At 46.2% G+C, this 15,435-nt stretch overlaps 1 protein-coding gene across 1 annotated transcript in view; it reads left to right on the top strand.

Annotated features, from left to right (window-relative positions):
- The window catches only part of CAPN9 (calpain 9), a 1,050,568-nt gene that overhangs the window by 308,835 nt on the left and 726,298 nt on the right, over positions 1–15,435 (top strand). The gene's annotated exons all lie outside the window — the stretch shown is intronic.

Here is a 15,435-nt window from a genome sequence, read left to right as displayed (position 1 = left end):
AGAAAGCGTCGGTTTTCATCGTGTCCAAAAAACAACGTTTTTCCAACTTCATCATTAAAAATGGCGTTGCCCACACACCATCGTTTTTAAAAAATTATGAACAAAGCGCAGTGACGTACAACACGTACAACGGCACTCTAAAGGGGAAGTTCTATTCGACTTTGGACTGCTTTAGCTGATTCCCTGTTAGTAAAAGACGATTTGCGCTTTTTTGTCTGTTACAGCGTGATGAATTTGCTTACTCCATTATGAACGGTAGTTTTACCAGAACGAGCGTTCCCATCTCATAACTTGCTTCTGAGCTTGCGCAGGGTTTAAAACGTTGTTTTAGCCCACACACGATCATTTTTTACAACCCGAAAAACTATTTTTTTTAAAACAATGTTAAAAAATGCAGCATGTTCGAAAAAAATTGATGTCGTTTTTCAGAAACTGAAAAACGATGTGCAGTCCACATACGATCATTTTAAATTACGTTTTTAAAAATGAAGTTTTTTTCATGCCGAAAAATGATCGTGTGTACGCGGCATTAGGATAGCTGATGAGCAGAAAAAGAGAATACCTATTTTTATAATATTGTTTATTCTAAAAGTGGGCAACATAAAACTTCAGGTTTGACATCCATAGTCTACAGGCTTTGAAAATTCAGTTTGTAAATTAATAGAATGAATAAAAAATGGATGCAAATACCATATGGAGAGAGTAGCAATTAAGGATTCATACTCTGACTGGTCTAAGGTTATTAGTGATATAGACCAAGATCACGTGTTGGGACCCTTACTTTTTAATAGAGATGGGCCAAACAACCCCCTGTTCGGTTTGTGCCAGAACTCTCAAACATCACAAAAGTTCGGGCACTAATGACGAACCAACCCCATTGAAGTCTATGGGACCTGAATAGGAACAATTTAAAGTCCCCATTTTAAAGGCTTATATGCAAGTTGTGTACTGCCCTGGAGGACATGTACTAATGCAATTTTTTTTTTAAATGAGCAGTGATTTTAATGATTCTTAAAGTGAAACAATAAAAATGTGCATCTGTACTCTGTATAAAACTTACTGCAGCAAAACTGACATTTATGAAGAAAAAATAATGACATTTAAATAGATTTTCCCTACAGGCTGGGGGAACCAGTCTGTATGATGAGGTCATAATTTAGTACACAAGAGTTTTTTATGATAAATTCTGGTGTCTCTTTGGCAGACTTTGGATTGAAATAGCAACGTTTTGCACCATAGTGAGCAAGCCTTATTTGAAGAAGCCAAATTATAGTACACTCAGGTCAAGATTAACATTTTTTTTTTAGATAAAGTCTGATGTCTCTTTTGCAAACTTTGGATAGAAGTAACAGGTGTGGAAAAATTGGTCTTTGGGTGTTGTTGGTGCCCTCACTGGTCTGTCTCTAGGGCAGACATCAAAACCTTCTTATCTCATAAACTTCAGATATCATATTTATTTGATCTCAGTTTATTAGAACAAGCTAGGTGAAACTACAAAATAACAGAAATAGACCTCAATAAGTACACTATTGCATACAATACAGCATACATAACAGAAACAACGATATACAATACAAGATGAGATAGTAAAAACTAAGAGGTGATGGTAATAGATTGAGCAAGACATGTACTGCTCCCTGCAGTGTCTTCTCAAAGCATGGTGGCTGTTTACTCCCTGTGAAGATTCTACCCAGACTTCCCTGCTTACTTTAACAACTTCCTTAAAGTGGATGTAAACCCAAATTAGTTTTATTTATTTTTTGATGTCCCAATGTACAGTATATGATTTCCTATTATCTGTGCCCAGTCTTGCAACACAGAGTTAATCCAGCTCTGAGCAATCCTCTTTTATTGTTCAGTGAAATAAAACGGACTTACAGAGAAAAACCTTGGTCAGTTCCGCCCCCTTCCTGTGAATGACAGGTTATTTACATATCTCATGCACTAGCCTGGAGACTGGCATTATTTTTTAATTCCCATTCCCATTCCCACTCCTTTTCTGAAGTCATGTGGTTACTTTTCTGGATTTTCACTGGATGTTAGTGATCATAGCAGAATTCAGTTTGTAAGAAATACATAGAAAAAAATGCATGTTGACAAGGGGAGTGTAGAGGAGGGCGGAGAGTCTACTGACATCACAATTCCACCCACCGAGCTCCAGACAACAGATCCACCCACAGAATCTGCAGTTTTTCAGGTCTCATAACAGACAGAGGGAAGACATTTGACAGGTAAGGATACATGCAGGAGGCATGTATATCCTTATAGATCAGCACTATGGCAGTAGTTTAGAAAGGATGAGAGTGGGTTTACATCCACTTTAACTACACAAACAGTGAATTAAATAATAGAACTGAAGCAATACCAAAAAAGAACACTAGATGGAGCCTGCACTCCACATATGATTGTCTTATGTAAATTACAAACTGTAAATGTTATTTCAACAACTGGTGGACAGAACACTCCCTGACGTCAAGTGAAGTCATTAACAGAGTCCTCCGTAGAAAGCAACAGAACAAGTTCAGTCACTGGTCTTAAGAATACTTTACCCTCATTCTGTTGAAAGATCTTAAAGCGGAGCTCCACCCTAAAGTGGAACTCACGCTGATCGGAACCCTCCCCCCCTCTGGTGTCACATTTGACACCTTTCAGGGGGGAGGGGGGTGCAGACAGGTATTTGCACCCACTTCCAGCCACACAGTTTCGGGTTTACTGCGGGCAAAACGTCACCTCCCGTCGTGCTCTGGGAACACTCAGCTCCCAGAGCACAGCGGGAGCCAATCAGCGGCGCAGCGCAACTCGCGCATGCACCGTAGGGAACCGGGTAGTGAAGCCGGAGCTCTTCACTTCCTGGTTCCCTCACTGAGGATGGCGGGGGGAAGAACAGAGTGACGAGCGATCGCTCGTCCTCTGCTGCGGACGGCGCTGGACTCCAGGAATGGTAAGTGTCCTAGTATTAAAAGTCAGCAGCTGCAGTATTTGTAGCTGCTGGCTTTTAATATTTTTGTTTAGTGGCACATCCGCTTTAACCTTACAGACACGATTGTCCATGCTTGGCAGTACTTTGGTGACCAGACATAAAGGTCACATTTCTTTTCCATACATCATGGGACACGGAGCCTTAAGTATTTACTTAATGGGTAATAAGCCACCTTCAGGTGTTGACACTGGTAAACCCTAATTAAGGAAGTTTACTCCCTATATAAGCCCTTCTCCTTCCAGGAGCACATCAGTTTTTTCACCAGTGTCTAAAGGTGTTGCTCACGAGTGAAGAAATGCTCTGAAGAGCTCCAGGAGGGATCCATGCTGGATTTAAATTCCTCCATAAAAAGAAGCCAGATCCAACCACATTGCCACTGAGGACTAAATGGATGGTACCTGGGACCTCGTATCCGAAGCATGAGGTTTTGCCTGTAATGCCTCTCTTTGTAGTGCTGGACCCCAGAAATCCAGGGCTTAGGTCTTTATAAAATTACCTAAAGCTCCTGAGGGGGTGCTATACATGGCCCAAGGCAGTGTAATCCTGTTTCAGGGACCCCATCCTTGAAGGTTTGGCTAAACACAGCCCGCCGTGATGGGTGAAAACTGGATTTTTTTCTGTTAATTCAGTAAAATCCTGCAGCAACAATAAGGTAAGGACAAGACTTAGATATTTCTAAATGTCTATGTATTTCTTCCTCTAAGGAAAAGAGGTTATCATGCCTTAAAATCTCCACTAGAGGGAGTCTATGCACTTACCATACTCTGTCGTCTTCACTAGAGCTCAGTCCATGCTTGGCTTGTACAGCAGGTGGAGAGGAGATTCTTACAAGATAAAAATATCTTTTAAAAAGGTATTTTTTCTCTCCCTCTGATGGAACCAGTGGGTTAGAGGGACAGCAGCGCTGCACCCCCTTGCATTACCCCCTCCCCCCGCTGTGGGCGACACGAAGGTCCTGCTATGTACTGCTGTTAGGATTGACTGGCTGTTTTTTTCTCTGCCTCACTGCAGTCTCTGCTCTCCTCCCCCCTCCTCCTCCCCCCCTCCTCCTCCTCCTCCCCCCTCCTCCTCCTCCTCCTCCCCCCTCCTCCTCCTCCCCCCTCCTCCTCCTCCTCCTCCTCCTCCTCCCCCTTGTGTTTTGGTCTGGGACCCGTAGTGCCGCGCTAAGGCACGGGAAAACACTTTTTTAAATAAAAAAGGGGACGGTATTTTTCCGTAGGGGGCGGGGCCTAAACGCAGAGCCGCGAAAACGTCCACGAGACACACGCAGGCTGGAAACAAACGAAAGGAAAGCTGTGTCAGTCTCTCCTCCACTGCTGAGGAGGAAACAACTGCCTGCACACAGGGACACACGAGTTGTGGGACACGTATGGGTTGCACTGCCATTCCTGATTCAGGAAGGACACTTTTCCAGCACTAGGCTGAATTGTATAGAGACTTGATATAGGTCATGACTATTTCAGCGATTTAGTGCAGATTGTATAGCGCCTCTGTTTTTGTACTTAGGACTATGCCAAGAAAGCAAAAATTTCACCCCCAGGCATTGGGATCTCAGGCTGTATTTCCACGCTGTCATCCTCGCCTAAATCACCAAGTATGGCAACTCAGGGTGAGCTATTCGAACAAATTGATGGTTCAGCTGCCTCTCACATCTCAGCACCTGTATACGTGACTGAAGATGCCCTTTCCTCCTCCCTCCGGGGTTTGGAAGAAAGATTAGCGGCTTTAATCTCCTCCTCTATTCAGATGGAAGGTCCCCTTCCCCCATTCCAGCTTTGCTAGGGGAAGAGTGGACTCATGATGAGGTGTTACCCTCAATCAATCAGGAAGAAAAACAAACCAATGATTCCTCAATATAGGAGACAATGGTAGATGAACCTTTTTCAGCTTCCCAAACTGAGAAATTGTTGATACAATCTCTTACAGAAATGGTTTGTTCCACCTTCATGCTGGATCTAACAGAGGCTCATGAAAACCTGGCTACTTCCTTAGGTTCTTTAACCACTTAAGGACGTCCACGCGACTATATACGTCGACAGAATGGCATGGCTGGGCACATGGACGTATATATACGTCCTCTTTAAGAGCCCAGTCTTGGGTTGCGAGCGCATCTCGGAAACCCGAAACCCGCGGACCCTATAGCCGTGGGTGTCCCGCGATCGGGTCACAGGAGCTGAAGAACAGGGAGAGGTGAGTGTAAACAAACCTTCCCCTTCCCGTGTAAACAAACCTTCCCCGTTCTTCTCTGTGGCAGTGTGAGTGATCGTTTGTTCCCTGATATAGAGAACGACGATCACTGAGGTCACACGTCCAGCCCCGCCCCCGTAAAGTAAGAAACACACATTAGGTCACACTTAACCCCTACAGCGCCCCCTAGTGGTTAACCCCTTCACTGCCAGTGTAATTTTCACAGTAATCAGCACATTTTTATAGCACTTTTCGCTGTGAAAATGACAATGGTCCCAAAAATTTGTCAAAAGTGTCTGATGTGTCCGCCATAATGTAGCAGTCATGAAAAAAATCGCTGATCGCCGTCATTAGTAGTGAAAAAAAAATATTAATAAAAATGCCATAAAACTATCCCCTATTTTGTAAACGCTATAAATTTTGCGCAAACCAATCGATAAACGCTTATTGCAATTTTTTTACCAGAAATATGTATAAGAATACGTATCGGCCTAAACTGAGGACATTTTTTTTTTTTTATATCTTTTTTGGGGATATTTATTATAGCAAAAAGTAAGAAAATATTGCACCATAGTACCACCAAAAGAAAGCTCTATTTGTGGGGAAAAAAAGGACGCCAATTTTGTTTGGGAGCCACGTCCCTTGACCGCTCAATTGTCAGTTAAAGCAACGCAGTGGCAAATCGCAAAAAGGGGCAAGGTCCTTAACCTGCATAATGGTCCGGGTCTTAACCGGTTAAAACCTTCCCATGCTTTGCATGCGTTTCCAGCACATGCATTGCTAGAACAGCTTATTTTTCCTTAATGGAATTATCCGGATAAGCACTTTCTCCCTCCTAAGAGTTTTGCAACTCGCTATCCTCTGGAGGAAAAATTCTCCAAAAGATGGAAAGTACCAGTAATTGACGCTTCGATTTCCAATATGAATAATAACTTAACATGCCCTGTAGACAATGCACAGATGCTTAAGGATCCGACATATAAGAACAGTGTTGTAAGTAACGGCGTTTAAATAAACGCCGCCCAAGTAATGAACGCCGTTACCCAACGCAGCCCCTTTTGAGGGGAACGAGTAATCTACCTGATTACTCTTCCCCTCTCGGCAACGCCGTTCCCATTACTTGGGCCGCGTTACCGTAATTACATTTATAGCGTGCGGGGGGGGGGCAGAGGGGGTGATGTCATGTGGCCACTGGCCTGACCTGGCCTGTGATTGGGTCACAGCGTCAGGCGGCCGGGTCATGTGGCCACAGAGCTGGCCTGTCTCTGTGATTGCTGGTGGGCGGACCTCCCAATCACAGCTTCAAAGAACACGGACGGAAATGCTCATGGGCGCCCTCGCCAGAAATCGAATGGGAATCCTGAACAGCGCCCGCGACATCCACAACACATAGGTGCCTTCCCGCTAACAGCAGCGTTGCTGGTGCGGGCCGCACCGGGTGACACCCGCCAGAGGGGTGAGTGACACCAGGGGCCGGTACTAGGCGGGGGCAAGAGCGGAGCTCCAGTCTCGGGCGCAGCGGGATAACGAGGAGAGCGACAGTGTGTGTCCCCGGGTCTCCAGCACAGTGATGGCTGACATTTTAGCAGCTCCTATCTGTCACAGCCAGCTGCATGTTAGCAGTGTCAGAGCACTGGGAGATCCCAGGAACCTCCCCTGATCTGGCGTGTCTTCTGATGGGACAGGTGGAGGAGCCTGGGAAGGAGATCTCCCTGCGCTCTGACACTGCTAACATGCAGCCGGCTGTGACAGATAGGAGCTGCTAAAGTGTCAGCCATCAATCACTGAGGACCCGGTAACTGATAACCGGTAAGTCTGGGCTGGGGCAGGGATCTGAGGATTTGTGCAATAAGAGGAAGGATTTATGCTGAGAGGGATTAAGATTTTCTTTTTTGTTTGTTTGTTTTTTATGGGAAAATCTGGAAGCGAGTGCCTTTGTATTGGGGTGGGGGTTGTGCTTGTCGGGGGAAATTGTCAGGGAGGGATTAAATAAAAGGATTTGTGCTGAGGGTGGCTTGGTTGTGGGAATAAGAGAATTTGGCCAATAAGAGGGGTTTAATACTGAAAGGGGGGAGATGTGGGGATGATTTGTGCTGAGAGGGGGGATCTGTGCGGGGGGGGGGGGGGGGGTTTGTGCTGAAAGGGGGTATATGAGGGTGATGACTTGTGCTGGTAGGGGGAAATGGAGGGGAAGCAATGTGCTGAGAGGGGGTATTTGTACTGGAAGGGGGCATATGGGGGTGAAGATTTTTGTTGAGGGGGGAATATTGGGGGGATTGTGCTGAGAGGGGGGATGAGGGAAAGTGGAATTGTGCTAGGAGGGGGTATATGGGGGTGAGGGGCACTCTGCACATAGCTCTTTAGACGATGGGGGGAGGGATGGGGTGACACCATTTTTTACCGCACCAGGTGACACTAACCCTAGTGACGCCACTGCCCTCTAACCAGCTCCGGTGACCCCTCCAACGGTTTCAAGCTCTGCAGTGTTTCAACCAGCTGACGCCTCACCGCTCTTCTGCAGTACACCCAATTCAGGTATCTGTATTCTGTGTTGCAGTGGTCAGTGTAGTGTCTGTGTTGCAGTGGTCAGTGTAGTGTCTGTGTTGCAGTGGTCAGTGTAGTGTGTGTTGCAGTGGTAACTTACAGGCACAGTGAGGCATGTTACAGGCACAGTGAGGCATGTTTACAGATGGCACAGTGTCGTCTTATACGCCGGCAAAAAAAAAAGTTAGTTACTTTGCTGAGTAACTAATTACTTTGCCAATGAAGTAACTGAGTCACTAACTCAATTACTTTTTCGGACAAGTAATTTGTAACTGTAACTAATTACTTTTTTAAAGGAAGATGAGCAACACTGGATAAGAAGTTGGAATCCCTGCTAAAATCTGCCTTTTCCATAACAGGTGCCGTTACTCAGCCCGCAGTCACTGTGAAACGCGTCTGCCAATCCCTAAAGGACCAATTTAAATTGGCCCTTAGAGAACCTTCTTACACAACAAGCTCGGGATTTGGCTGAACTACCTAAGACATTATGTTTTTTCTTTGCAGCAGTCTGTGATTGCCTGTGTCCCAAGGGTTGCAGGTTCGATCCCGGTGGGGTCCACTCAGCCTTTCATCCTTCCGAGGTCAGTAAAATGAGTACCATTGAGTTGGGTAATAATGACAACCATTATCAACGCTTAGACACAGCGGCAACGCTGTAATTGGCGCTATATAAGTGTAAACATTATTATTATATTATTATTATTATTATTATTATTATTATTCACCAGACATATGCGCAGGATCCTGTGGCTAAAGAATTGGTCAGCTGAAACACCATGTAAGAACCTCCTAACTGGGTTCCCCTTCCATGGGGAGCGACTTTTCGGAGAAGACTTGGATAAATATATCAAGGCAATTTCTATCGAGAAAAGCACTCTTTTACCCCTCAAAAGAAAATACAAACGCCCTTCATTTAAACTGGCTATTTCCCTGGCGCCAAGGGCCTCCACCTCTAAACAGTGGCGACGGCCTCCGTCATCAGACTCTAGAGGAAAACCTCAAGGTCAGACCCAGGCTCAAAGAAGCCCTGGGGTAGGAAATCTGCAAAACCGTATCCTAAAGCCTGTTCATGAAGAGGCAACCCCCCCCTCACCAAGGTGGGGGAAAAACTTCTGCACTTTTCAGAAGTCTGGAAAAAGGAAAGTCAGGACACATGGGTCATCTCCACGGTAACGCTGGGATACAAACTGGAATTCCGGAGCTTTCCACCGTATCGTTTCCTAAGATCAAGCTTGCCCAAAGATCCAGAGAAAAGACAATGTCTGTTTCAGGCACTAGACCGATTAATATCTCAAGGGGTGATCATACAGATCCCCACAAAGGAGCAAGGTCTGGGGTTTTATTCAAATCTTTTCATGGTACCAAAACAAAATGGAGACGTCAGACCCATTCTAGATCTAAGAAAGCTAAATCAACTCCTGAAGATCCGCACCTTTCACATGGAGACAATCAGATCAGTAGTTTCTATCCTTCTAGGAGGAGAACTTCTCGTGTCAATCGACATCAGGGATGCATACCTGCATGTCCCTATATTTCCTGCTCATCAAAAGTTTCTGTGGTTCGAATTAGAACAACAGCATATCCAGTTTGTAGCCCTGTCCTTTGGGCTAGCCACAGCACCTCAGGTGTTCACCAAAGTGCTGGCCCCACCTCTAGCCAGGTTAAGGGCCCAGGGCGTAACAATCACAGCGTACCTAGACGATCAATTACTTATAGATCAATCAGTGACTCGTTTGGAGCAAAGCTTACGCACTACAACCAACTATCTGAAAGCATTAGGTTGGATTCTCAACCTAGAGAAATCTTCCTTAATACCGCTAAAAAGACTGGAGTACTTGGGTCTGGTCATAGACACAGCCCAGGAAAAAGTGATCTTGCCTCAAGCAAAGATCAACTCCATAAGAGAACTGGTGTGGAGGGTCAGGTCAAACGGCAATCCCTCCATTCGCCTCTGCATGAGGTTACTAGGAACCATGGTGGCTTTATTCGAAGCAGTTCCTTATGCCTAGTTCCATGCAAAACAGTATCCTGTCTGCTTTTCAAGCCTTAGGCTCACCAATGTGGATGTCCCCAAGAGTGGCCCAAAGCCTCACTTGGTGGTTACTAATTCAGAATCTGCTGAAAGGAGAACTTTTCAGACCTGTTGTCTGGAAAGTGGTAACGATGGATGCCAGGCTTTCAGGCTGGGGAGCAGTACTGGAAAGGACAACTGTCCAAAGACAATGGTCAAGAACCGAAAGAAGCTTGCCCATCAATATCCTAGAGATTCGGGCAGTACGTCTGGCTCTAAAAGCCTGGATTTCCAGGCTACGGAATTGCCCTGTCAGGATTCAATCCGACAATGCCACAGCTGTGGCCTATATCAATCACCAAGGGGGCACAACGAGTCTCTCAGCGCAGAGAGAGGTGAACCATATTCTAACTTTGGCAGAAAGGAATGTTCCTTGCATTTCTGCAATCTTCATTCCGGGAGTAGAGAATTGGCACGCAGACTACTTAAGTCGCCAGCAATTATTCCCAGGGGAATGGTCGCTTCACCCCAACATATTTCGGGCTGTTTGCCAAAGATGGGGGACTCCGGACATAGATCTCCTAGCATCCAGATTCAAAACGAAGTTGGTCAACTTTGTGGCCAGAACAAGAGATCTATTTGCATGCGGAACGGATGCGTTGGTGACCCCATGGGATCAGTTCTCACTGATATACTGTATGCATTTCCCCCATCCAGTTGCTGCCTCGACTTCTTTGCAGAATCACGCTGGAAAGGAAGCTGATAATTCTGGTGGCACCAGCATGGCCCAGAAGGTCATGGTATGCAGAAATCATAAAAAGATGGCAGTGGAGGACCCATGGTCCCTCCCACTACAGCCAGGTCTCCTCTCTCAGGGACCGATATTCCATCCTTCCTTACGGTCTCTAAATTAAACAGCTTGGCTATTGAAACCCACATTATAAAGAAACGTGGGCTTTCCGGGTCAGTTATCTCCACCCTGATCAATGCCAAGAAACCAGCTTCCAGAACTATATATGTTATAGAGTCTGGAAGGCTTATGTTTCCTGGTGTGAGATATATCATAGGCAGAATTCTTGCCTTTCTACAATTAGGGGTAGAGATGAAGTTGGCCTTAAAGGGGATGTAAAGGTAAAAAAATATATCCCTAAATAGCTTCCTTTACCTTAGTGCAGTCCTCCTTCACTTACCTCATCCTTCGATTTTGCTTTTAAATGTCCTTATTTCTTCTGAGAAATCCTCACTTCCTGTTCTTCTGTCTGTAACTACACATAGTAATGTGCAGTGTTGTTCATCTTCCTTTAAAAAAGTAACTAGTTACAATTACAAGTTTCTTGTCCGAAAAAGTAAGTGAGTTAGTGACTCAGTTACTTTATTGGCAAAGTAACTAGTTACTCGGAAAAGTAACTGAGATTTTTTTTTTTTATATTTTACAATGCAATTACGTTCTATAACATCTTTAATGTCAAAGGTGTTTATATTAACTGATTGAAGAATAAAAACACTATTTACAGTATTTTAGAACATTTCGTACTGTGTACAATTATTAATATCATCATCACACTCCACCTGCCCAGGCAGCAATACTGTACAATATAGATTCAGTGTGCAGTGTGTGTGACACTTCTACAGTGCACACTGAATCTATATTGTACAGTATTGCTGGGCAGGTGGAGTGTGATGATGATATTAATAATTGTACACAGTATTGCATTTGCTGGGCCTGCCATATACTGTACTGTACACTATACTGTATAACTGCACTACAAAATTCCTTTACAAATAATGCATATTTTAAAATGTTATTACTAATAACATTTTAAAATATGCATCATTTGTAAAGGAATTTTGTAGTGCAGTTATACAGTATGGTGTACAGTATATGGCAGGCCCAGCAAATGCAATACTGTGTACATTAATATCATCATCATCATCATCACACTCCACCTGCCCAGGCAGCAATACTGTACAATATAGATTCAGTGTGCTCTGCAGAAGTGTCACTCACACTGCACACTGACTCTATATTGTACAGTATTGCTGGGCAGGTGAAGTGTGATGATGCTGGGCATGTGGAGCGGTCCGGTGGAGTGTCCCGTCATCTGTCCCCCCCCACTCCCAATCCGATGCCGCTCGCCTCGCCTCCTCACCTGCGCAGGGCCACGGGCCACGGTCGGTCGGTCGGTCGGTGCACCGCTGGCACGGTGAGTGTCCCCGGAGTCCGGACCGTTGGTGGTGGAGTGGAGTGGAGCCTCCGCGGCAGCCGGGGGAGATGTCGGCGGCTGAGGTGACGGTGGGGAGGTGAGCCAGACTCACTCCCTCCCAACCCATCACACTACACTGCTGCGGGCGAGACTTCAGGCGCGTGCATGCGCCAGCGTCACGCGTCACAACGTCGACGACACGTCGACACATGACCCAGAGCTGGCCTGTGACCCAATCACAAGCCAGCTCCATCCCGCCCTGACAGAGTGAGAGTGTAACGCCATCAGCGTTATTTCACATAGAGCCAGCGCAGCTGTACCACTCTCAAACAGCTGCGCTCCATTCAGTAAGACGTCCGCGTCACTTTCGGTGCGCGGACGTCTGCGATTCACGCTGGAACGCGGAAGTGCGTCCCAGCATGCCGCGCTCGGCTCCCTTCACACCGGGGCTATTTAAAGCCCCCAGGTTCGGCGGCAGAGTGTTCGGTAATTCTTGTTGGACCCTGCCGCCACCTGGGACCCGGAACCCCTTGCTGAAGGACCTCTGCTTATGAGTTAATAAGCTATCTATATTATGGGGCAGATTCATGTAGATCTGCGGATCTACCTGGTTTACGATCCGCCGGTGCAATTTAGCGAGGCAAGTGCATGATTCATAAAGCACTTACCTCGCAAACTGCACCGTCGGATCCTAACTCCCCCCGGCGGAATGGCTAGGGGGAGTGTACAATTTAAATCAGGCGCGTTCCCGCGCCGATTTAACTGCACATGCGCCGGGGCGAAAAAGCCCAGTGCGCATGCTCCAAATGACGTCGCTACGACGTCATTGTTTGCGGCGGGTACGTCGTTTGCGGCCATCGGTATTCCCGATCGCGGTACGCAAACGACGTAGAAAATTTAAAAATCGGCGCGGGAACGTCGGCCATACTTAACATTAGCTACCCCTCATAGAAGCAGGGGTAGCTATCCGCCGGAAAAACCCGAAAGCAAACGACGTAGAAAACGAGCGACGGGCGGGCGTACGGACGTGAATCGGCGGTTTTCCTCATTTGCATATGCGACGGGTAAAAAAATCGCATAGCTCCGACGATGGGATCTCACAGATCCGACCGTCGGGTCTCACAGATACGACGGCGGATCAGGAGATCCGCCGGCGTATCTATTGATGAATCTGCCCCAGTATGTTTTGTTCTCTGGAGGTTGTGATGACCTAACCCCAAACTCTCTATATTACTTTGAGAGTGAACCGGTGGTTGAGAGCTGAGAAGCCTCCGCAGTTGAGATCCAAACTTATAGTCTAGTATCTTGAGTATTGCAGAGTCATAACATAATTACCGAACCCCATAAATGGATCCAGCGGAGCTTGCAAATCACTTAGTCGGACTTTCCCAAAGGGTAGATACCCTTACCGCTAATATGAATGAGTTGCGCTTAGAAAATGATGCCTTACGTAATCAACATTTTGCGCAAGCCAGAGAGAGACCTGAACCTAAGGTCTGCCCGCCAGAACCCTTCTCTGGTGATAGGAAAAATTACCGGCAATTTATTAGCTCATGCCGTTTGATGTTTGAGCTGCGCCCCCGCACTTACTACTCCGACAGGGTTAGAATCCTCACCCTAATTACCTATCTTAAGGGCGAACCCAGAGTTTGGGCCGACACTTACGTTCAGGAACACGGGGACCTCCTTGGAGCTTTTGACACTTTCCTCGATGAAATGTCCTTGTTATATGAAGACCCCAATAAACAGTTGACTGCAGAGAACTCTATCAGGAATCTCAAACAGGGGAAAAGAGCTGTGGAACACTATCTTTCAACCATAAAGAAGACTTTGAATATACTCCGTTCCAACCTTGAGACTGCTCAGCAAAGGCAAAAGAGATATTATGATTCCCATAGAACAGTACCTCCTGCATACAAGGTTGGCGACTTAGTCTGGCTATCCACTCGAAACTTACGCCTTAAGATTCCTTCAAAGAAACTTGGCCGTCAATTCACTGGACCCTTTCCAATTTCTCATGTCATCAACACTAACGCTGTCAAACTACTTCTACCTCCAGACTGGAAGATTCATCCATCATTTCATGTCTCACTTATCAAACCGTACATACCTAATCCCTTTCCTAACAGACATCCTCAACCCCCTCCTCCAGTTGAAGTCCTTGGTGAAACTGAATATGAGGTAGAGAAGATTCTCGATTCCAGGAAAAGAGGTTCTTCTCTTCAGTATTTGATACGTTGGAAAGGCTATTCTCCTATCGATGACTCCTGGGAATATTTTTCAGACATTCATGCTCCTCGACTCATTAAGCAATTTCATCGCAGGTATCCTGATAGACCAACTCTTACTAGGTGCACTGGGGGTGCCCCCTTGAGGAGGGGAGTATGTAACGCCATCAGCGTTATTTCACATAGAGCGAGCGCAGCTGTACCACTCTCAAACAGCTGCGCTCCATTCAGTAAGACGTCCGCGTCACTTCCGGTGCGTGGACGTCTGCGATTCACGCTGGAACGCGGAAGTGCGTCCCAGCGTGCGGCGCTCGGCTCCCTTCACACCCGGGCTATTTAAAGCCCCCAGGTTCGGCGGCAGGGTGTTCGGTAATTCTTGTTGGACCCTGCCGCCACCTGGGACCCGGAACCCCTTGCTGAAGGACCTCTGCCCTCTCTGGACCTCTGCTCTCTGGACCTCTCCTCTCTGGACTCGGTACCACAGCGGACCCCAGCAAACCCCGCTTCAGTGGACAGACAATTGGCAAATATCCTCTTCCCTTCTGCCTGACACAGATCCCCTACAGGACCAGCTGCCTCCATCTGCTCCATTTATCACTGGAACACCACTACCAGCATATCCCTTGCACAGAACCAGCTACAGAAAACATCCTAACCGCAAGTATTATCTATGACAAGATGTATTGCTTATAGTTAATGCTGAATCTATACAGGACTGTATTCATCTCCATATTAGCTGCCTAAAGATATTAGTATACTTACTGTGAGCGTTGCCAGTCTTACATTCTCAATTAAGAGTGCAGTTAACCTGAAGCAATACCAACGCCAGCTTGTACAAATTATAAAGACTGTTATTATGCTGCACTAGACAACAAAGCTTATGAGTTAATAAGCTATCTATATTATATGTTTTGTTCTCTGGAGGTTGTGATGACCTAACCCCAAACTCTCTATATTACTTTGAGAGTGAACCGGTGGTTGAGAGCTGAGAAGCCTCCGCAGTTGAGATCCAAACTTATAGTCTAGTATCTTGAGTATTGCAGAGTCATAACAGAGAGTCTGCCCGGACTGCCCCCCCGCACACGCTCATAGTAACTCGGTAACGCCGCCAATGTAATGGCAACGACATTGCCGATGGGGTAATAGTAATCAGGTAGATTACTAGTTACCCCTTGAAGGCCAATCGTTACGTAACAGCGTTTATTTAAACGCTGTTACTTACAACACTGGTAATGCGAGACTTTCTCCCTGGTGTGGAGAAAGCCTCTTGAGGGGGGAGGG

Source organism: Rana temporaria, chromosome 4 (assembly GCF_905171775.1).
Source record: "Rana temporaria chromosome 4, aRanTem1.1, whole genome shotgun sequence".
Taxonomy (NCBI): Eukaryota; Metazoa; Chordata; class Amphibia; order Anura; family Ranidae; genus Rana; species Rana temporaria.
The sequence above is the reverse complement of the archived record's forward strand: the minus strand, read 5'-3'. Positions and strand labels throughout refer to the sequence as shown.